Source organism: Sminthopsis crassicaudata, chromosome 2 (assembly GCF_048593235.1).
Source record: "Sminthopsis crassicaudata isolate SCR6 chromosome 2, ASM4859323v1, whole genome shotgun sequence".
In the NCBI taxonomy this organism is placed as follows: domain Eukaryota; kingdom Metazoa; phylum Chordata; class Mammalia; order Dasyuromorphia; family Dasyuridae; genus Sminthopsis; species Sminthopsis crassicaudata.
Window position 1 is genome coordinate 44,104,105 of NC_133618.1, and position 24,872 is coordinate 44,128,976.

General features: G+C 36.7%; 1 long non-coding RNA gene across 1 annotated transcript in view; it reads left to right on the top strand.

The window, feature by feature from the left end:
• Positions 1-3,033: 3,033 nt before the first annotated feature.
• The window catches only part of LOC141554312 (uncharacterized), a 148,355-nt gene continuing 126,516 nt past the window's right edge, over positions 3,034-24,872 (top strand). Inside the window, exon 1 of the long non-coding RNA XR_012485827.1 lies at positions 3,034-3,469. This is a non-coding gene — a long non-coding RNA (uncharacterized LOC141554312). The remainder of the gene's footprint in view (positions 3,470-24,872) is intronic.

The following is a 24,872-nucleotide window of genomic DNA, read 5'->3' on the forward strand; positions in this document are numbered from 1 at the left end:
GTGATACTGGAACAAACTAATATCTTTGTTACATTTGAATCCTTCAGAAAATGAGTATGTCATATGTTCTGCAGAGCACATAGATAGATTCCAGCAAAGTTTTCTGTTAAACAAATCCTGTTTCCATAACTTATATTGCAGAATTGGAGATTTTTGTCCATTGGAAAATTAAGAAGTAGGAATAGGTAAAGATGAAAGCCAGTGGGGAATCAAGTTGGATGTTATATATTTATAACATATTCAGAATTCTATAATAATCCAAAGTATTAAACATGAAAGAGACATCTCTCATATGTCCTCATTCTACTTTTTTTCTTCTTTATTCTAACTTGCTTGACTATGTGTGATTTCACATTTATAATCTCTAGAATTCAACTTAATTGGCTGTTCTGTATATTATTTACAATATTTACTGAGCTCAGATGCTATAACACAAATCACCAATGAGGTGATACATCTAGTATGCTGTTGTCAAATCTGATTTAAAAGAACTCAGAAAAATTCCTATATTCTAAGCTTCAGGTTCCAGAAAATGAATTTATTTTAAAAGAGTAAACTTTCAAATGGACTATGGAAACCATTTCATGCAGTGTGACTAGCTGATTTTTTCATTTTTAGTAATATAAGTACAACTGTAAAGATTACATACTATAAAAAGCACTTTGTAAACAATGACTTTTATTAATCTAAACCAGTGAAATTACGACTCCTCTTCCATCATCCACTGCCTCATCTAATTCAACATCCCCATTCTCTCATTATATAAACTCAGAGCTTAAACTTTTGCCTCATGTATTAGAGTATCATTTGTCATTTATGAAATATTTGGATCAAAAGATTTACACATAGTTTGGGATGAACGTCAGAATTCATCAGAAAGGAACAAAAGTATCTTTCCCTCAAAGTAAACCTAGAAAGACATTGCTCTGACTGTAAGACAACCAGACATCAATATATATTCTTCCAACTGCAAAGCCTTGTTCTAACCTATTATTTCTCAGAAGCTAGATTGTTTGCTTTTCCTGTGAAAGTTTTGGCAATGTTGACACTGAGACACAAGGAATCAGTGAGAAATATTTGAAGAGATTCTTTTGGAAGGAAAAGTACTTTGTAGCCAAGAGGAAAGGGTCGTCAATGGTGTTAAATACAGCAAATAGTTTGAGAAAGATGAGGATTGAGAAGAAATCATTGGATTTGGCTATTAAGATCTTTAGAGATCAGCTTCAGTTAAGAGAGGAAGTTGGAAGCCAGACTATGAAGAACTGAGGAGTGAGTGAGAGGAGAAGTGGAGGCAGATTTTTTTTTTTTTTAAGAGATTTTGATTGAGAAAAAGTTGAGAGACATAAGCTGATAGCTATGGACTTTAATGGGACTTAAAATGTTTTTAAAGGGTGGTGGAGATTTGGGTATGTTTGAAGGTGGTAAGGAACTAGTTGAGATAGTCTGAAGAGTCAGGAGAGAGACAGAGAGGCAGAGATAGAGATAAAAAGATTGAAACAGACACATACACACAAAGAGACACACACAGAGACAAAGAAGATGATTGAGGTTACAGTCTACTGGGGAAAAAGGGAATGGGATCAAGCATATAAATAGAAGGATTGGTCTTTGCAAAGAGAAGGACCACTTCTTTGTCAGACTGGGAGAAAGGAGGACAAAGTGGAGGTACAGCATGAAGGATTTTGAGATGAAGAGAGATAAAATGGAGATGACATAAGGTGGTCTTAACTTTCTCTCTAAAGTAAGAGACAGGGTCCTTAGCTGAGGTGGGGGGTGGGCATTTGAGAATCTTGAGAAGAGAAACGAAGGTCTGGAATTGTTTTGTAGATAGTAAAATAGGGAATCAATTAGGGAGGAATAAAAGGACCAATTGTAGTTAGATAACATGAAATTATATTCAATATCGAATGTTCTAGCACAATACATTCAATGAGAACCTCTTGGTCAGGAATTATTTCTTTCCTATCCCTTCCTGCACGTTGTTAGCAAACATATTGCATATGGATGCCCAGAATTTAACTGAAGTACCACTTGAAAATAAGACTTAGTGCACCTGCCCATAATGCTCTGGGCTCACAAGACTACACTCGAGGGAGATTTCCTGGAAATTTACATCTCAGTAGAGATCCTGCATTGTGCTCTGTTGTTCCTTGGTGGTCAGAAGTCTGAAGAGACATCCTTGGTAGCCAGGACTGTGGATAAATATCAAAGTGACCACAAGATAGCCCATTAATTTCCCCTTTGATGCTAATTTTCCATCTGAAGCCGGAAGGTTAAATCATCTATGCCACCCTCAGAGTTAATCTCAGTCTATTTCATAGAACCCCAAGTTTTCTGGGGATTATGGGTCCCCTTCCTCTTCTGCAGCGGCTAGATGGTGGCAGACAGAGAAAAAGCTGATCTCAAGTGGGGGAGGGGCCGCAGGGAGCCGGCGGTTTGCTCTGAGACACACCAATAAACCCATGAAGCCTGAAAGGTTAAGCAAAGACAGAGGCATGAAGAGTGGAAATTCTCCATTCAACAATAAGCAATTTTTTTCCCCCTTCTCAAAATGAAAAGAAAGGGTTCAAGATGACATTCGGCACTTTAAAATATGCAAAATTAGGAGCTGGTGCAGACCTCATTAACACCCGCCTCCAACATCATTAAGATGTTTCCAAGAAAATTAATTGAGAGACTCATTAAAAATAAATTAAGAAAAATGTGTTGCAGAGCGCCTGCACTCAGCTCATAAATCACAGCTCAAAGCTCCGGCCCGCTGCTCCGGCAATTAACTCCAGCCTATTTGTTTTATCCTGACTGCGAAAATTAGAAAGCAGACGTGGAGATTAGATTAGGGACGTCTGTCAAGCGGAACTTGGAGTGAATATTTTAGGATACAAAATGGAAACCGGCAAAACAAAGAAAGCCGAGATTTCATTTTGAGGAGCTGGTCTTTAAGAAGTGACAGACAGCTGAGGGGTGGCGGAGGTAGATAGTAGGGGAGGGAGGGAAGAAGAGAGAAAAAAGGCAGGCGTTTTGATGGGTTGACTGTGAAGAGTACTATACATTTGCAACATATACACACAGGCAGATGTGTACCTTGAGATCTCTCAATGGAGATGACATTGAAATATAAAATTCACATTTCCCCACCAACGTGCACATAATGTATGTGACTATTTAGGCATAAACCATTTAGCCTAATCATTCGATTAGAATTATCGGACTCTGGCTATGTTTTAAAGTAATGATGACTACCTCTCTCTCAGTATAATGTGTATAGATCCAGAGCCTGTGACTGCTCCTTTATCAGGCTTCTCATTCATAAACATGTAGCGTGATTGAAGTCATCCATTATTAACCCTTTGGCTCAGAAGCCCGTCCCAAGCTCGGGGTCAGACCAGCTCGGACATCTTTTTCTCAGGTTACCTGTTGTCAACGTCCCAGGCAATCTGCTGCTCAAAGTCATCGTGGCCGTCTTGGATCAGTAAGTAAATGAACGAAAATGTGTTTGTTACTATGTGTCAGGCACGGTACTAAGCACTGAAGATACAATTACAAAAATAAAGACAGTCCTTGTACTGAAGAAGTTTACAGTCTAAGAGGAGGAGACAACCCGCACAGGGGAATGGAGCAAGGGAAGGGTGAAATTGATGAGATGCTAAATGGAACCAAGGGCAATGGGTACATGGTATCTGGATGTTTCAATTCGTGTGTGTGAGTGTGTGTGTGTGTGAATTGCAGTGTTAATCACCAGAGGCATTTTGTCACAATGTATTAGGAGGGGACAGCCACATCCAGTAGAAGGTGTCATTTGTTAGTGACTAAGATACAGGAGCACGAAAAAGGCAGGGATATGACATGTGACAAATTCTTATGCTTCTACTCTGCTAGAGCTTCCCTATGGCAAATGAAGAAAACACGAAGGAGAGGAGAGCCAAAAGGTTCAAGGAAATTACCGGCTTGCCAAATTTCCCTGACTTCTCACCCTCCTCGATAAGCACCAGTGATGGAACGGCAATCAGCAGGGAGCCAGAAAACACAGTGCTGGTCCATAGCTAGAGTTTGAAATTATAGCTGGGACACCTGATTTCTCCAAGGTTGGACTTTATTTTTTTCCATTGCTCTTATGGATTTGCACAGGAGTAATGTGTGTCCTAAAAGATGCTAATGTCTATTAAGTAAAGTTGTAAATTAGATGCAATTTGTCTAGTAAACACACATTCAAACATCTAAGGCCTAAAGCGGGGATGGCCAAGGCAGAAACTGGTGCTGGTGAACATGCTGGAGCAGAAGAGTTCATAACAATAGGACAGCTCTAGGGTAGGCCCCAAAGGGAGTGGACCTGCCAAAAGGGTGCAGTTTGGTTTTGAGCAGTGCAGAATGCTTAGAGTCAGGGGATCTAGGTATACATAAGATGTGGCGCTGTGGCGGTCACTTAATCTCTCTCAGATTTAGCTTTCTCATCTGTAAAATGGGGACAATAACATATCTACTTTGCATTAGAAAAATACTTTTAAAATCTTCAAGTTCTACAACAATATCAACTGTTTCTCTTCACAAGTTGAGGAATTGAATGACTTGTGGGATGTTAGGATTATAAGAGTGAGATGACATGTGCAACTAATTGCAGAGATGGGGCTTGTGTTCAAATTTTCTGATTCCCAATTTAGTGCTGCTTCCACTACTCAGAACGGTAATGTCACAAAGACAAGGAAATTGGGGCAGATCAGGTTCCATTAAAGCAAAAATGAAAAAAAAAAAAAAGCCAAACTTCCAGACAGCCAAACACCTATGTAGTATAGGTCTTGGAGTTTCTGGGAAGACCCTCTTCCTCATCCTTTGCCCCAGTTCAGGCAATGAATACTGATGAAACGGAGACAACTTCTGTGCTCAAAAAGCTTATATCCAACTACAAGTACACATATAACTAGAGAGAAAATGAATATGATTCTTGACCACCATAAAGAGAGCAACTATAAATGTTTAAGTTATATAGGTTTTTTTCTTTTTCCTTAATTATCTTTGGAAATAGACTTACTAGTGGTATTGCTGGGTCAAAAGGTATAGGCAGTTTAATAAGTCTTTGGGCATAATTCCAGATTGCTTTCCAAAATGGTTGGATCAGTTTATAAGCCAGTAACTGCAATATTGTTTTAAGAACAACTATAGGCAACTATGTAATTTTGACTATTAAAATACCCAGATTTAACTAAAATGAACCTGTGAAAGAAGATGCTATTTGGACCCAGAGAAAGACTTGATAAGTATAGAATGCTTTCATTTGTGTGTGTGTATATGTGTGTGTGTGTATGTGTGTGTACACATATTTGTGTCTAATGGTAACCATCTGATGGACAGGTAGAAGGGAAGGAAAAAAGGGGGAAAAAGAAAGTTACACAATAACTTTATTATATATTTTAAAAAGTTGTGCATAAGAGATCTGCAGTTTCATGTATGATCATCTTTTTTCCACTGTAGGACAGGAATACTTGCTTTATTTCATAAATTAAGAATAAAACTAATAAAATTTTAAAAAGAAAATAAATACAAATTAATTTTGTTTGGAAGGGGAGGATAATAGTATCAGGGGAGATTGTGTAAAAAGTGTGTTTGAATTGAGCTTTGAGAAGACAATTTACTTAATGGACATTAGTCTCTTTTAGGATAAACATTACACCTGTACAAATCCATAAAAGGCAATGGAAAAAAATAAGGTCCAACCTTGGAGGTATCCTAAGAAGCAGAAGTAAGGAGCAAGTCTTTGCAAAGAATCAGAAACAAAAGATGAAATGCCATGTGTGAAGAGCAGCATGGAGGCTAATGTGCAGAGTGCCTGAAAGGGTAGGTCAGAGCCAGGATTTGAAGGGATTGAAATGGAAAATGAAGAATATGTATTTCACAGTAGAGGTTAGAGGCTCTGTAGTTTATGGATTGAGGAAGTGACATAGTCAGACAACTTTAGGAAAATCATTTTGGCAGCTATGTGGAGATTGGAGTGGAAAGGGAAGAGATTTGAAGCAGAAAGACCAATTAGGAGGCTTATTACAACAACATTTGATAGGTGACGAGGGCTGTGGGAGTGGAGAGAAGAGGATGGACGAGAGGTTTGGAGGCAAAATTGGCAATTGATTGGATATGGAAGGAGGGAAAGACAAGCAGAAATCAGGTATGCCTCTGAAGGTGAACGTCTCAATGATTGGAAGGATAGGGGTGTTTTTGACAGAAATAGGGAAGTTTGGAAGATGGCTGGATTTGAAGGAAAAAAACCCCAATGAGCTCTGAGATGCCTACAGTTCATCAAATGAGAAATATACAGTAAAGTAAAGAAAGCAATCTCTCAGAAAAGGGACTGGAGTTAGGTCTATCAAACTATCAGTTGAATCATCTGTGTGATGACCTGACCACTTCTTGTTGGGACTGTCTTTCCAAAATGGAGTATAATGATCACTAGCTTCTTGCTTTGGAATCCAGTCTGTACTTATACCTTGCCTAATTATCCCACTGGACTTATTGTATATAATGTGTGAGAATTTCTTTCAGAGTTTTTTGATTTACAGAATTTTTTTTTTCAGTTTATGGCCAGCCTTGGATAGGATAGTTTCAGATATTGCAATTCAAAGTGCTTTCATATACCTGATTTCATTTGTTCTGTGACCCAAGAGTGATACAATTAGGGAAATGCACACAAGCCTCCAGCTTTAGGTTATTCTACTAGATTAATAAATAGACAAAAACAATACAACTCTTGGTCTTAATAAAAGTCTAAAAGGCTACAAAGTTTTTCAGTCCTTGGTAAAAAAAAATCATTCAAATGTTCCTGGATGCACTTGATAAGTCACTTTACCTCACCCTTAAAAATTCCAGTAGAGTTCTTTACTTTTCACAAGTAGATTATGAAGGAATACCTAAATATTTTATTCTAATCCTTGATTCTAGTTCAAAATTGTCTCCTCCTGCCACTGTTAATTTCTCTGAAGGAAGCAAACATGCTTTACAAAGCCTAGTACAATGTTTGGGATGTAGCCCACTGTTAACAAGTGATAAGAACCCAAAATAATTCCACATATGAACTCATGACAATCTTGCAAACTTGTAAAGTTGTGCACAGAAATTTACTTTGTTATTTATGAAACTCAGAAATTATTTCCAAACACTTTGCTTTACAGATGAAGAAAATAATGAGGTGAACTAACTCATTTTTCTTTTAAAAGTCTTGTAGAAAGATTTAAAAAATCTTTAGATGAACAAGATGCTCATTTGTAAAATTTCACCAAAGTTGTCTGCAGTTCCTGATGACAAGACAAGTAGTCAAAGTAAATTAGGGTATTTAACCTATACACAAATTCTTTTTTTTTTCTTTAAACTTTTTATTTTCAAAATATGTGCTTGGATAGTTTTCAACATTCACCCTTGCAAAACCTTGTGTTTCAATTTTTTTCTCCCTTCATTCCCTCCACCCTCTCCTTGAGAAAGCAAGTAAGCCAAAATATGTGAAACACCACATACAAATTCTTAAGAAATGCAATAAAACAGAAAAAATCTGCTAAGTTCTTTTAGATTCAATGCCCGACATCATGGACACTGATTATTTTAGGTCTTGTGCAAATGAAGCTTTGCAAAACTCTTTTAATAGAAATGTAAAAGAAATAGACTGTAGCATACTACCAATGATAGCTTGCCTGTAAGAATTATTGAAGGCAGTGGAGAGAGTGCTGGGCCTATAGTCTGGCAGACTTACTTTTCTGAGTTCAAATTTGGCTTCAAAACAGAAACAGGCTGTGTGTTCCTGGGCAAGTCACTTAATCATGTTTGTTTTGGTTTTCCCATATGTAAAATGAACTGGAGAAGAAAATGGCAAGCCATTTTTTGGGGGGAACTATTCCAGTCAAGAAAACCCCAATGACATCATGAAGAGATAGACATAATTGAATAAAAACAAAAGAATCAATGAATGAAAAAGCCATTATTGAAGACATGAGTATCAGGAAAAGGAGGTAGGCATAAGAGAGGGTGAGAGGAAAAAAACTGATAAATAGCCCAAGATGGAAATTGGAAAGGTCTTCCAGCCTATTGTGCAAATTTTCTTTGGGAAAATTATATGAAGAAATGGACAAAAATCACTTAGGTTGAAAGACATGAATGAGTTGCACCAATGGATGCTCATAGAAATGAGATTAAGGATCCATTGAAATATCAGTGAAGTCAGTAAAATAAGGGAGTATCCTTACTGTGTCTCATGTAAGAATGATAATTTCTTTTGGTAAAGTTGGTAAAGTTAGAAAAGTATAGCAAAGTTGAATCTTCTTACATGATTTTTCATGAGAGACCAAAAGATGTCCAACTGTATGAGACTCATAAGGTAAGGCTTGAGGTACATCATGGTTTGGTAGAAGTTAATGTGTTTTAACTGGCTGATGATAATTCTTACACCTTGGAGACATCAGACTTCCCCAGCTAGTCTTAGAATTCCTAGTGCTTCAGGAAGGATGGGCTGAGTTAAGAGACAGGATCCCGGGTTAGTCACCATGTTCTTTCCCTCTAAAAGCAAGATAAGCAATTTAAGGTCTGTGAGATGTCTCATGCCCTGGAGTGCACTTGCCCAATAAAAGGGATAGATGCAGCTGAAGGGCACACTCAGGGTTTGTGCTGATCCACAAGGGGTAGTTCTGTTAAGAGGTCAATAGCTGGATTGGAAGCAGGAGATGCAACAGGTGGTGAACAGCTGGAGAGGAAACATGGGAGATTAGGAAGAAGGGAATATCAAGAATGTGCAGGAGGAAAGAAAATCAGTAGATTTTAGGAGTGTTGATCCAAGATGAAAATGACATATTGGTAGTATTGTGATGTACTATTTAACACGTTAGCTAAAGATAAATTTTTCATTGTGGACTCCCCACTAATAATTCCAGAGTTGGGTAATAATCAAAGCAGGTAGCAAGGGTTGGAATAATCAATCATTAAGTCAATAATTGGCATTGAGATGGCACACTGAATAGAGAGCTGGGTCAGGAAGACCTGAATTCAAATCCTGCCTCAGATGTTGGTAGCTGTTTACCTCAGTTGCCTAAGACTACTTGGGGAAGTCTGGTGTTTCCAAATGTAAGAATGCAAGGTGTAAAATGAGGTTAATAATATGTTCCTTACAGAGTTGTTATGATGATCAAATGAGATAATATTTGTAAAGCTCTTGGTATATAGTAGGGGTTTTATAAATGCTTGCTATTATTAATGTTTATTAATTGTGCCAAGCTGGGCTATTTCCAGTTGTCTTGACTTTTGTCTTGCCACTGGACTTCAGTGACACTGGAGGAAAGAGTAAGGCTAATGACTGCACAGTTCTGCCTCACTTAAATCCAATTCAGGACAAGTCAAGACATCACCTTTCTAATATCACTGGTCCTCTTTGAAAATGAAGGAGGAACAACATCAACAACAAAACCTGGAAGGGATAGAGAGAAAAGTAAAATACTCCCTGTGATTAAGAAGCCCAGAGTTTAAAGGGAAAGAATATTTCAACAGCTACTCACAAACAAGAAACACAGAAAAAATGGGAGGTAATCAACAGAGTGAGAGTGATTGCATGATTTTGCATGAGACCAAAAGATGTCCAACTGATGAGACTCATAAGGTAAGGCTTGAGGTACATCATGGTTTGGTGAATTAGGGAGGGTTGGGAAAGGTCTCTTGTAGAAAGTAGGATTTTAGCTTGGACTTAAAAGGATTTGGGGAAGCCAGGAGGCAGAGATTAGGAGAGAGAGAATTCCAGGCATGGGGGAGCAGTGTCCATGCCCTGAATCTGGAGATGGGAGTGTCTTGTTTAAGGAGGTTAATGTCACTGGATCATAGAGTTTGTGGGACTAAGTAAGGTTTAAGAAGTCTGGAAAGGTAGGGAGGGAGTAGGTAATAAAGGTCATTGAACACCAAATGAAGGATTTTATGTTTGAACCTGTAAGTAAAAGGGAGATCACTGGAGTTTATTTGGAATTGTGCTGGGGGTATGTGTGTGACATGGTCAGGCTCAAACTTTAGAAAGATCTCTCTGATAGATGAATGGAAGACAGATCAGAGTGGGGAGAAACTTGTAACTATTGGTTGGTAAACTAGGCATGAGAGCATGAGGGTTTGTACCAAGGCAGCAGCAATGTCAAAGAAGAGCAGGGAATGTATACAAGGTAGGATTGGCAGACCTTGGTTATGGGAGGTGAGAGAGTGAGGAATCAAGAATGACACTCAGGTTATAAGCCTGGAGACCATGAGAGTCTCCAGTAAGAGGAAAGGTTAATGGTTTTTTTGGAAAATAATAGTTCAGTTTTGGAAATGTTGAGTTTAATATATCTACAGATTGTCCTGTTTAAGATAGCTAAATGGCATTTGGAGACATGAGTCTGGAGTTCAGTAGAGATGTTAAGGTTGGTTAAGTAGACTAAAATTAAAATAGAGATTATTAAAATAATTTAAATAGAAACATTAAAATGAAGATGATTTTTGAATCTGTGGGATGATGAGATTACCAAGTGAAATAGTATAGAGGGAGAAGGAGAATACTTAGAAGAGAGCTCTATGGGCCATCACTGGGAAGTGAGTATGACCAGACTGAAAATCCAGCAAAGAGACCAGAAAAGGAGCAGTGAGACAGGCAGGAAGGAGGAAGATTTGGAGAGAGTAGTGACCTGAAAATCTAGAGAGAATTAAATATCAAAGAGAAGTGGAAGATTGATGTTGTCATAGGCTGCAGAGAAATCATAAAGAATAAAGCTTGAGGAACCAAGAGAAAAGGTCACTGGATTTGGTAATTAGGAGGTCCTAAGTGTGTAGAGAGCAAGTGGTTCAAAACTACAGCAGATGTTTAATGTTTGCAAAATGCTTCTCTAGCAAAATTTCTTTGGAGCTTCACAATATGCTGGGAAAGTCAGGTATTGTCCCATTTTGCAGACAAGAAAACAAAGGATTGTAATGTTCAGACTAGCTTTCTGGAGGTCCTCCAGAAGGGCATTGGTCTCAGCAAGATAGTTGCCACGAGGATGGACAAGAATAGAGTCCAAAGTATTTATTGTCTCCTTCATAGTGTCTATCATAGTCTGACCTAGTCTTCTCCAGCAGTCTGACAGTCTGACAGTCTCAACCAGTCTCAGTTTGAGTCTGACTTTGTCCCCAGTTTTCTCAGCCCATAAATACCCTATTACAATTACATCATTACAATATACTAAGTGTAAAATAATCTAGAGTGATATATCATATCAAACTAGAGTGATTATGTCATTATATCATACTAGATATATGTGAACTAGAGAACTATTATCTCATCCATTCCACTGAGTTAACATCTTGTTTCAATAATACTTCAAGTATACTTCTCCAAAGTTCCAGCCCTCTGCAAAGGATGAGTGAAACTATAGAAATATTTGTCTTTCCAGTGCCTTTTATGCTACAACTCATTGCCTACCTGATAATATGCCTTAGTAATATAATAATAAATTATTATGTTACATGTATTATATTACATTTTATGTTAAATATATTATATATATTTTAGTAATATAATAATATAATCTCCTCATATGACTGCCAGTGGTTCTAGTAGCTCTAAAACTTTTTGGTATCAAGATCCCTTTACATTCTTAAAAATTATGGAGGATCTCAAAGACCTTTTTAATGTCAGTTATATGTTATCAAAATTAATACCATATTAGAAATTAAAATTAATAACATCTAAAATAGTTATCAATTCATTTAAGAATAAAACTAATGACTTCTTTGGAGGTCAATATAAATCCTATATTTAATAAAAAATAACTATACTTATCAAAACAAAAAAAATTGGTGAGAATGGCTTTGCTTTACATATTTTGGCAAATCTATTTAAAATCTGGGTTAATTGAAGGCAAGTGGACATTCACATCTGTCCTGTATTTAATCTGTTGTAATATGTTGATTTGGTTGAAGTATATGAAGAAAATCCAGCCTCACTCAGATATACAATTGGAAAATGGAGAGATATTTTAATAAACAAATAAGGTCTTACTATTGTTGTGAAAATCTTTTTTTTTTTTTTTTTTTTTACCTTTCAACACCCTTATAAAGGTCTCAGGGACCCCCAAGGCCTGAGGAACACACTTTTAAGAACTGCTGATCTAGACTGTTTTTGTAATGCAGGGGGTAGGGCTAACAAAAAGGAACAGCAGAAATTTTGGATAAGAAACCTGGTTACATGAGGTTGTACTATGTTATCTGGAAGACAAAGAGACTCGGTAATTATAATAATCTATGTTTCTAAAGGAAAGGTAGGTAGAACAATGAGGATCCATGCTACATTTAAAGAAGATTATGAGTATACATTTTTGTTTTCACTAAAAAAGGTATTATATGATAGTTTCTCTAACACAAGTCCTATATTTGCAGAGGTTTTACCTGAATTTCACGTGAATGGGTGTTATTACATAAACATTTGCCAATAAGAAGTGAAATATTCCTCTTGTAATCTTATTTAGGCTCATGTTACATATTTTCTCAAAGAAAATGAAAAGATAACCCCTAGGGTACAATTATTTTAAGTGCAAATGATCACAAACTATGAATTAGTAGGTTATGATAGAGTGCAGTCCTTAAAGGTCTAAAAGATCTGAGTTCAAATTCTGCCTGAGACATTACTTAGGTATGTCACCCTGGACAAATCACTTAAGCATTTCAAGTTTTAGTTCCCTCATCTGTAAAATGAGAATAGTACTCATGGTACTATTGTGAGGATCAAATAAGATAATGTATGTGAAGGCAAATCTTAGAATGCTATGTAAGCACTAGTTATTGTTATAAAACATCTTGCAAAACTAACAAGAAACAATTTTTACTTGGCAAAAGGAGACTTATACAGATTGCCAATCTGGGCTGAATTTGTGAAGCTGCATTTCACTGGACCAGATAATGAGATAGGTGAGAAATATGGGAAAGCTATGGTAGATAAATGTGAATTATTCCACTTTTATGTAATGGGGGATGGGCCAATAAGCCTGGTATGTATAAATCTGTACAGAATACAGACTATGCCTAGTTGAAGAAATAACCCATAAAGAAGAATCTGGGGCTCCCGGTTCCTGGAGTCACAGTGATATGTAATGGAAATACCTTGGAGAATCTTTGGAACATGTTGTATAGCTCCTCCTGGTCTGCTAAGCACGTGGTGAAGGGCAGTTCTTTTGATTGTCTGCAGGTGTTGAACTAGCACTAGATCTATTTTCAAAAGGGTTTAGTTGGCCTCTTCCTTGCTCTGGGTTGAGCCTTTGGACCTCTGTTCTTGGTTGAACTCCACTAAGGATATCCACTGAGATATGGGAAAGGCACTGGACGCTCTCACTCTGAAGTTACATGGTCTATGAATATACAGCCTTTATTCTTTGCCTCCTTGGTGACTGTTCTTTCATATTAGGTGAAGGAAGCTGGAGGCTATCACTTTACGAAATTCAAATGCTCAGAAGAATGAGCCACCTGAGATCTAGATACTGAGACCATGATGGATTTTGTAGTCAGTCTAGCATTAGTGCTTGAATAGTAAGAAATACAGCCCAGAAAAAGTTGGGATGAAGACTCATCCAGTAACAATACTGCATTTGGCTCTGAAATTGGGGGAACCAATGCTATGTAGAAAGTGTGTTGTCTGAGCACCTTCTCCTCAAAGATCAAGATGTTATTAGGGACAGGATATTCCTGAGGTGGGAGAGGAATGTTTATATTTTTGCTCTTGCTCAATTTGTAAAAAATAATTAATAAAAACTGATAAAAACTAATCCATGTTAATTGATTAGATTGAAGGATGGTGAGGAAGATAAACACCCAGACTATGGAATCAAAGTAATGGCACTAGAGAAAGACACGTTAGCCCTAGAATCCTAAGAGGGAGAGGTACCTCACTTGCTTCTGGGACAATGAGCCCAGAGAAATACTTGTTACATTTAGAAGAGATCTATAGAATCATGCAAGCCTAGTGAACTTAGAATAGAGAAGCTCATTTTATGGACTTGGAGCTTCCTTCTTAATAATCTCTGACCATCACCAACAGAAGCAAAACTTTCCATGTTAGAAATGAATCAAAAGTATTAAATATCTCACAAAGAAAGATTAAGTTTCACAAGCATTCTACTGAGAACTTTAGAATGCGTTTTCAAAAGGCTACAGGCATTTTACAAATTTAAGGACTTGAGTTCATAGAACCAGAAAATTTTGGTATTGGAAGGAACCAGAGAAATTCAAATATCTTCATATTATGGAGGAATAAACTGGAGAGAAGGGACTTGATCAAGTTAATACAGTTGGCAAATTAAAGAGAAGGTCTCTGTAGTTCATGTCTTAGCTGCCCTGCTACTATGACTTTGCTCTACCCCTCCTGCTTTCTCTCTCTTGCTCTGGAAAAGGTAACCAAAATAGTAGTCCCATTGCTTTTTTAGGTAGCATGAAAATTCACTCTCCTAGGGTCCTGCTCAACAGCCCTGTCTCCCCAGTTAAAATTTCCTTCCCTGGTAACTACTTTCCTATATGCATTGTCTCTTCCTTATTAGAATAATAAAAGCAGGCACTGTTTCATTTTTGTATTATCACCAGTGCTTGCTATAGTGTATGACATATAGGGTGCTTAATGAGGCAGCTGGTTGGCAGAGTGGATAGAGTGCTGTTCTTGTAGTCAAGAAGACCCAAGTTTAAATTCTGCTTCAAACACTTATTAGCTATGTGACAAATCATTCAACCTTTTCTAGCCTTGGTTTCCTTATTTGTAAAATGAGGCTAATAATAATACCTTTTTAAAAAAAAACCAGGGTTATTTGGTAGGATCAAATGAGATAACATGTAATGTGCTTTGCAAACCTTAAGGGCTATATAATTTAAAAAAAATGATTTTTCACATACATTTATTTAATTATCCCCCTCTGCCTCACCCCGTTCACTCAATTTTCAGGATATTTTGGGGACATTGCTATGGCCTTAAGTTGAATTCAAGGGATAAAGTTGTAGACAGATACAAGGCCAAAAATTTTAAAATGTCAAACAACTGAGGGGCCGTGCAGGCGATGATAGAACTAAGATTGTATTCCGGATGACTGGAGAAACTTGGTATGGTCTAAAGTCAGAACATCCTCTTGGGTAGTTATCATCAAAATGATAAATTGCTCAGGTTCCTTTCAAATACTGATTGACTGATTGTCTCTTCTTCTGTCTCTGGTTAGGGTAAGAGGACACTATATTCATTAGGAAACACTTGTCAAATGGATGAACTTCAAGTCAACCTTTAGAAAAATAATGACTGTCTGAATTGAAAAACTACTTTAAAGCCCACAGAGGCTAGGTCTATGGTTGATCAGGCTGATTATTTGAAGATCGATGACTTAAGGAATCACCTGAAGAGTGACAAATAAAAGGAATAAGTAAAGAGCCCCATGCCATAGAGTTTAAGATTTGAAAGTGCCATTGAGAGGCTATGAATCCAACGAGTATGGGACAAAGAATATTTTCAACAAGTGACATGTGCATCTAAAACTTGCCTTAAGCGGGGAACAACTCATAGCCAATGAGAAGAAAAAACTACCTCCCATGATGCTATGTTCTATTCCTGGATCTCTCTAGAGGAAACTTTTTTTTAATGTCAGACCTGAATCTGTCCCTCTGCAACTTTAATTTGGTTCAATTCAAAAAGAATATATCCAGTAACTACTTGGGAGAGGCAATTTGGTGGTGTGGAGAGTTGACCTCTGAGCCAAAAAAAAAAAAAAAAAAAAAAGGCTCCAATCTAGCCTCTGAGTTGTACTGGCTGGGTGACCTTGTGCAAATCAATCTCTTAGCACTCCAGAAAATTCTCCCGATTTTGGTATCCAATATGTTAATACTCTTCCAAGAAACTTGTCAACTGCAGATTTGACAAGCATGCTATTTAAATCTTTATCCGAAACCGATAAAATGCTGAAAAGAATAGGGCTGAGGAAATAATCCTGAAGGACTTTAGTGGAGCCCACCTTTCCGGCTGACATTAAACCATTAATGACTACTTTTTGGGATTTATCATTTAACTAGTTCCAAAACCAGTTAACGATGTTAGTATCTAGCCCACATCACTCCATTTTCTTCACAAGGTTATCATGAGATACTTTATCAAGTGTTTTGCTAAAATTGAATTTCCCTGATCTACCAGCCTAGTTACCCTATAAAAACAGTAATGAAGTTAGTCTGGCATGACTTGTTCTTGATGAAGCCATGCTGGCTTTTAGTAATCATTGTTTCCCTTTCTAAGTGCTCAGAAATCATCCCTTTAATGATCCAAACTCATTATCTCTCCAACCCCGAACCATCCCTTCTTCCTAACTTTCCTATTAATGTCAAGGGCATCATCAACCTCTCAGTCCCTTCAGGCTTACAACCTGGTGCCATCCTTGAGTACTTGCTATTTCTCACCCCTCATTCCAATCTGTTGCCAAGATCTGATTATTCCAACTATTCGACATTTTTCATGACTCCACTCTCTCCTTTCTCTCTGATATCACATCTTAAGGGCACGAGGTTCTAGCTCTTATTAATTCACTCTTGGCTTATTGCCACCGCCTGCTGGTTGATCTCCTTGCCCCAAATCTCTCTCCATTCAAGTCCAGCTTCCATTCATGCTCCCTTTTCTACATTCAATGGCTCTCTATCCTCTCCAGGATAAAAAAATCCAGGTTCTTTGTCATCTGTCCCTCACCATCTTTCCACACTTCCTACACCTTATGCAGCTTCACATTGTCAAGTAATACTCCTTGTTATTGTTTGTATAGGCATTTCATCGCCCTACTCTGTGAATTTTCTCTGGCTACTCTTCCCTGTCTGAAAATTTCTCCCTTCTTATCTTTTGCCTCCTGGCTTTCTTCAAGCCTCAGGAAAATCCCATGTACCATAAGGAGCCTTTCCTGATCTCCTGACATTAATGAAGGTCCATTAATTTTCCTCTGTGGTTATCTCCAATTTGTATACCCCTGAAATTGAGCTCAAGAGCAGGACAATCTTTTATTTTTTTTTTTTGTAGCTCCAGTATTTAGCACAGTTCCTGACACATAATGGTGCTTAATAAAAACTGGACTTGTCTTACTGTGTTCCAGAAGTCAGGCTCACTGACCTGTGGTTTTCAAACTCCATCCCCTTTTCCTTAAAAAAAAAATATGAGAAATGTGTCCTTTTGTTATCTTTTCAGAGCTTCAAATGGTCACCAATAGTGGCCCAGAAATGACATCTAGCCCTTTTGGTGTCTTAAGATGTAGTCTGCTAGAACCTATTAAGGGAAGCTAAATGCTGCTTTGTCTGTTCTTCACTTATCTTGGATATCTACTCTTTTCTAATCATTTTTAAATATCTTTCTTAATCCAAAGACCATTTTCCTTGGAGTAGAAATCTAAAGCAAAAAGTTCACTAATTCTACCTTCTTTACATGAAACTCCACTCCAATCCCAAATGGTTTTCTTGGCTGCTCTCAGCATTCATTGCTAGCTTAATATTCCTGATATAGGAACTATGCAACTTTTTGGATTCATTTTTGGTTATTTGCCTCATTTCATATCTCCTATCTATTTTTATGTTATCTTTTGTTTTTATATTGCCTTTAATCTGAATATATCTTTCCTTCCTCCTCAAACTGATAAATGGTCCCATGTAACTGGGAATAAATAATAAAGAGAAAATAAGTGATTAAGCAAAATCAATCAATAGATCAATTTCTAGCTAGTATATGGTCCCTACACCTCTTCAAAGAGGGGAGGGAAGTATATTTTTTCCTGTCTTTCTCTAGGACTAATTGCTTTTATGATAATTATAGAGTGTTTGGTTTGATTGTTTTACTCTACTCATGTAAACCACAAGTCATTGTTCTTTGTGTCTCTTAAGAATCAGACTTGGTTGATGAATTTCCTTTGTATCAATATTGGTCTTGTTGGATGGATTCCCTTCTTCCTTCCTGTTAGGATTATTTCTCCTTGAATCTTCAGAAATTCATTTTTGAGAACCATCCCTAACTCCCAAGGAAATTATTTTGCAAATTACAAAGTCATTTGGATCTTACTTATTCTTTTGCTAAACTCTTTGAAATCTGCTCTTGGAATGAACTGAGGGGAAATATCAGAATAGGATGGCCTTTTCTATTCCTTGCAGTCAAAGATGCCATCACATACTGAATGCCCTTTATCTTCCTGTCATTTCCATTTCAGCAATCAGTTCTTTGTAGAAAACAGCAGCTCTCCATATCATGTTTTTCATCTCTTAGATATAAAATTATCATTTTAGATATGTCACCATACTTTCTAGCTACTCTGTTTTTGGCAGAGAAAAGGCCTCAGCATATATTTTCTCTCCTTGGCTGTATCTGAGCAGAGGCTGGTCTTCTCTATGAATGCTGTAGAAAAGTTTTCCAAATTGGGTGGGAAGCTAGACTAGATGGTTGAGAACATTCCTTCCAATTTCATGATTTGAATCAATAAATACCTTTGTTTAAATATTATAAAGATGTGTGCCTATCCAAACCTCAGTGATAACCTCAGAGTCAGCATAACCTTTGAGAGAAAATAAAAGAATAGAAACTCAATGGCCATGATTTCAAATGTTAGAGCTGCCACTAATTTGCTAGAATTGAGCAAGCCATTTAACCTTCTATTCAGTGCCTCTATTTTCTCACGTGTAAAATGGGATAAGTAATATCAAATTTGAAACAGCAATAAGGGAATACAAATTCAAATTTTAAAAACTGCAAAGCACTCTACATTGGTGAAGAATTCCTAAAATATTAGGGTAATTGCAAAGAAGGATAAAATCATGGTTCTAATTTGTGCAATTCAAATAATAATGATATCCCTATGCAGAACAACCCACATAAGCATAACCTTCTTACAAAAGTAAATTAGGCTTAATTTTTAAGTCAAGGCCTTCTAAAGGTATTGATATCTCTGAACTATTAGCAGAAGAAGGAAAATATGAACAGAGGAAAGAAAGAGAAGTTGAATGATTGCTACTAGGGACAAAAATCTATATTTGGATCTTCAGTTTGAATTAAAATTGTAGCTTATCATCAGTATTGTGATAAACTCAGAGGCTAGATTTAACTTCAGAGACATCTTCAACAAGTAGAGGGCAGGTGAATGCTTGAAAGTGTCAAAATGATGCATATGTTTATATGCATAGTTATAACAAAATGAATTAAAAACGAGAAAGGATGGCTAAAAAGGTGGGAAAAAGTCAATGTTGGAGAGGCAGTTCAAAGCTGGGTGCTCCCACATACTGCTAGTAGAGTTGTGAATAAGTCCAATCAATTTTGAATAACAGTTTAGTATTATTTCAGAAATGTCACTAAACAAATGGATATATATCCCCATGAAAATCAAAGACGGAAACCAAAATAGATTAAAACATTTAGAGCAAGACTTTTTGTGGTAGCAAAAAGTTAGAAATGAAGTGGGTGTCCATTGATTGGGGAATAGCTAAGTAAAATTTTGCTATGTGAATGTATTGAAATACTTTTGTACTGTAAGAAATGATGACTATTAGACATTTGAAAACCACAGAAGACTTGAATTGGTGCAGATCAAAGTAAGTAGAATCAGAAGAAAATACAAGAAGAGGTATGAAAATAACACCAGAAGCTACTCGATCTCAAATTAATTGTAATGATCAATGTTGATCTTGGAGAACAGATTTGGTTCAATTCAATGATTCAATAAGAGTTTATTAAATATCTTTTATGTTCAAGTCAATATTTCAGCTAGATACTGGAGATTCAAAGATAAAAATGAATCTGTTCCTGTACTCAAGAAGCATATTCCATTTGTGGGAGGATGAGTAAATGGGATAGAATGTGTAAAGAACATAAACAAAAGAAATGCAAATTAAATTTGTTTTTTTCCAGGGCTGACATAGTGCTAAAAACTGGGAGAACAATCCTAGTTTGTAGTAGAATTTGGCCTGGGCTGAACCTTGAAGGGAAGCTGGAGTTCCAAGAAGTAACATTAAGGCAGGAGATAATCCAAGACATGGGGATCACCAAAGTGTTATATGTGGGGACTGATGACTCCATTAGTCTCGTAGGAAGGTAGAGTTCCTAAATAATATACCTTGAACCTGGAAAGACAGGGCAGAGGTTGATTGTAAAAGGTATTAAATATCAAACAGAAGTTTGTGGGTTTTTTTCATATACTCATTGAGAAAACCTTATTAGTGTCTCAGCTTTCATTTTCTTCCTTTAAAGTTGCCAATATATTTACATGAGTAAAAATTCCAGGGCTCATCTTCTTGCTCACATTAACAGTTTTTTTTGGTTTATACAAAATGTGTCAATGTCAATCTCAATAAGATTTTTATGCTTTTTCTCTTTGCATTCAACTCTCTGAACTTTTTGTGCCCAGTTCTCCAAATATACACTTTACATTGAGTCCTTCTGAAATCAATAAGTTACTCTACATTTATCATCTCCCTTCTTCCATTTCTTCAGCCCATTTTTGTGATTGTGATCTTTTACATGTGATTTCCTATGTCACACTAATGCATTTACTCACAGATCTTATACTACATAACATCAGAACATCTAACAATATGGCAGCATTTATTGGGGGGAAGCCTGGGAAGATAACATATAATATAGTCATGTACCCACTCCCACTTTGAGATATAAGTGCCCAAGCCATTTGATTTAAAGATACTTTATTCACTACATTTCATTGATAAGAGGCTTCTTCATTGGGTAGTTTATGGAACTCTTGATTTTTTTGTAATTTCTTTAAACTTCTATCTAACACCTGGACCAGTAAAACAAAATACAGTTTCTTTTGTAGCAGCTTACTATTTCTATTTAGATTTGCACTTAAAAATACTATATTTCAATATAACTAAAGTAACCCCTGTTTTTTTAAGGAAAAAGAAGGGTAATTTAATAAGATATTCTTAAAAATGTCATCTACTCAATGCAAAAACAGACAATTCCTTTTTACAAAGATAAAACATGACATGACATTTCTCAATTTTAAAAATCCTTTTGTAATGCACAGGTGATGAGAAAACATTCGGTCACAAATACACTTAAAATAATATCATGTTTTATTTTTCTTCCATGATTCTGTTCTCTTATATTGTTCAAGAGGAAAATGAGGCCTGGATATATTGATTTGGAAGTCATTTTGCTAGACATGGTGATTGAATCCATAGGAGGTACCATGTTTATCAAGAAGGAGAAAGTAGAGAGAAAAGAGAAGAGGATTTAAGACAGAGCTTTGGAGGTATACCCATGTATGTTGGGCATAATATGGATGGAGAAGCAGCAAAGGTGGCTGAGGAGAAGTCACACTGTAGGAGAACAACTTGGAGAGTATAATATCAAAATAGTAAGGGGTTGGTCAACAGTTAAACAGAGATATCAAGAAGACTGAAGACCGAGCAGAGATCATTGGATATAACCATTAAGGAGTCATTAGTCATCCTGGAGAAGGTTGCTTCAATTGAATGTTGGGATTAAGAGTCAGACCACAAAGGGGTTGAGAAATGAGTGGGATGTGAAGTGGGTGCAATGTCTAAAGATAGACTTCCTCCCAAAAAAAATTGGTTGCAAAGGAAAAGAATTCTGATGAGCTGTGCTTTCCTCTTTGTAGAAATGTGGAATCAAAACATTGCTTATGTCAGCTACTTTTTTTATCAGTTGGTTGTGCTTATTTTTTTTACTTTGTTCCAAAGGAGGGCTCAATAGGGAGGTCATTAGTATACAGTAAAAAATATTGAGATTCAATAAAATTTAATAAAGAAATAAGGTAGAAAAAAAGAATGATAACACTTTGCTTCCATTCCTTAATTTTAAAAATTCACTAAGTATCATTTGAGCTTTCTAGGCTACTACAATTGTCAGGGAAATGGGTTGTGTCATGGGAAACTGAGTCATGTTCACCCAGTCAGACAAATGGTGGATAGTATAGTAGAAAAAAGCAGGGGACCTGAGATTGAGCATTGATTCTACCACATATTAGCTGTATGACTCTGGACAAGTTTCAACCACCTTGACCCTCAGTTTTTCCATTTTTAAATGGGCATAATAATTGTACTGCCTACCTTACAGGATGTTGAGGATTAAATGAAATAATGCAGGCACCATACTCGATATCTTTAAAGTTGGTCATTGAGTTCGCAAACATTTATGAATTTCTTATTATGTGCCAGGCATAGTACTAAAAGCTGGGGATATAAAGAAAGGCATAAGACGGTTCTGTTCTCAAGGACAAAGCATTATATAAATGGGGATAATTATTATGACAATAATGAAGATATATCCCTGAACTATAAATAAGGTCATCTTCAAAACAAGGAACAACTGAACATAATTTTAAAAGAAAAATCTGTGGTTTTCTCTGCTCCTAGGAACACTACAGAAACAGGACTTTTATGACTCTGCCACTCCTAATTATTTTAATTATAAAAATAAAGGTGTAAGGCTGCTTCCTTTGCTCTCCCCCAATCAAGGACATATTTTCCAGACTCTTCTCCATAAAGCCAGCAAAAAACAAATTGTGAATCAAAGAAACTAGCAAATATCATTTGACTTCATGCTTAAAAGAATCATAATCCTCTATTCCACGATGACCTTTCTATGGTCTTTCTTTATTTCTATAGCTTCCATCTCAATATTTCCACGCTCTAAATAATTCCTAAGTTAATAAAATTCTGTTTTTACTCTTCATCTTCCAGTGTAGACTCTATTCATTTCCCTCTTTCATAGTCTGAATTCTTCTTTCTCTGCATTATTTTTCCTGCCATAGCAAAATTAAAGCTATTCTCCTTTATTCTCTTCAAGTACATCTCTATCAGCATTCTGGATTTATTAAGGTATTATCAGAGGTTCATCTCTTCCAGAGAAGGCATTACTGAAAGCCTGATGAAGAACAGGGATACCAGGTACCTGAAATGAAGTGCTTTGAAAGAAACTTGCAGGACACATCATATTGGGTTGACTACAACTGAACAAAAATGGCACAGCATACAACAGACATTATGGATGCAAAGAACTACCACATCATGTATAATGTACTCTTTCAGAGGGCACAACTAGATTTATTATAGTTTACAAGAAAGTTTAGGAGACCTCAGTTTAAGTTACAGCCGTTCAATTGATTTACTATGTGCTTTTGGGTTAAATGCTTCTTTCTTTAGCAACCTGGTATTGCTCTTGAGTCATTTGAGTGTTGCCTGACTCTTTGTGACCGCATTTGGAGTTTTCTTGGCAAAGATCTAGAGTGATTTGTCATTTCTTCCTGCAGTTCATTTTACAGAAGAGGAAACTGAGATAAACAGAGTTAAGTGACTTGCCTAGGGTCACACAACTAGTAAATGTCAGAGGCTGGACTTGAACTCATGAAGATGCACCTTCCTGGCTCCAGGACTAGAACAGCTGTCCATACTCTTGATAATGCTTTATTTGGCTCATTCTCATTCCAAAACATTGATTAAGCATCTACCGTGTTACAAGCATTGAACTGAGGGAATGTGAACTTAGATAACACATGGTCTCTACCCTCAGAGAGATACAGTTTAAGGAGATAGGATATAAACAGATAAAAATATCAACCTTTCAGTCAATCAATCAATCAATCAGTAATTCATCAATCAGTAAATATTTATTATGTGCCTGCTATGTTCTAGGAACGGTGCTGGGGATATAAAGACAAATGCCTGCTCTCTTCTATTCCATTGGAGGAGACAACATACAAGCAAATAAGAATATATGAACTACCTGGAAAATAAATGCAAAGCAAATGTATATTGAGCATTAGAAGTTGGTGGGATCAGAAAAAGCTTCATGTAGAACAAAGGGTCAAATTCACCTTGAAGGACCAAGCAAATTTTAAAAAAAAAATGTGCAATTCTTCTAAACATATTTCTGTATTTATCATGTTGTCCAAGAAAAATCAGACCGAAAGGGGAAAAAATGAGAAAGAAAACAAATAAAAGGTGAAAATACGGTGCTTCGATCCATATTTAGTCTCCATAGTTTTTGACTCTGAATGTAGTGGTACTTTCTATTGGAACCAAGTAAATTTTTGTATCAATTGATGTACCTGGTAGTTCTAGTGTTACTCTGGGGACATTAACTTTACATATACCCCTCACCAAAACAACTATATTTCAATACATCTGGCTTTCTTTGTAATCCTACATATTAAAAAAAAAAAAACTTATTTTAAAACATGGTTCTGAGAAATGGTGTTCTGGACCCTCTGGAATCCATGATACGCTGAGATTAAGACACCCCCCTCCCCACTCCCAATGTAAAGATGGCACTTGAGCAGAATATTTCTTGAAAGAAAAAAAGGATTCCAAAAGGCAGAAAGACAAGGAGTATTATAGGGATGGGGCACAGCTTAGGCAAAGGTATGGAGGTCAGAGATGTTATACCACACATGGAAAACAGCCACTGTGGCTGGATAAAAGCCTGTAAAGGTAATGTTGGAGAAAGACAGAAGCAGAGTGAGGGAGTGACATGGCAGGAAAATACATTAGAGAGATAAAAAAGTGAAGTGCTAGGGAGAGGCTGTTACTTCCTGGGATAAGGAGATCAGGGAAGGTTTCTTGTAGGAGGTGACAACTGAGCTGTTCTTTAAATGATTAGCAGAAATTAAACAGGCATGGTAGGAAAAAGAAGGACATTCTCAGTACTGGGAACAGTGACAAAAGGCAACTAGGTCGGGCAGTGGATAGAGCACTGTGCTCAGGGTCACAACTATTCGATACTCAGCTGTGTCACCTCAGTTTACCTCAGTTTCTTTAACTGTAAAGTGGGAATGATAATAGCCCCTATCAGCTGTGATAATATTTGTTAAGCAGTTAGCACAGTGCCTAGTACATAGTATGCATGAATATTACCAGTCTCT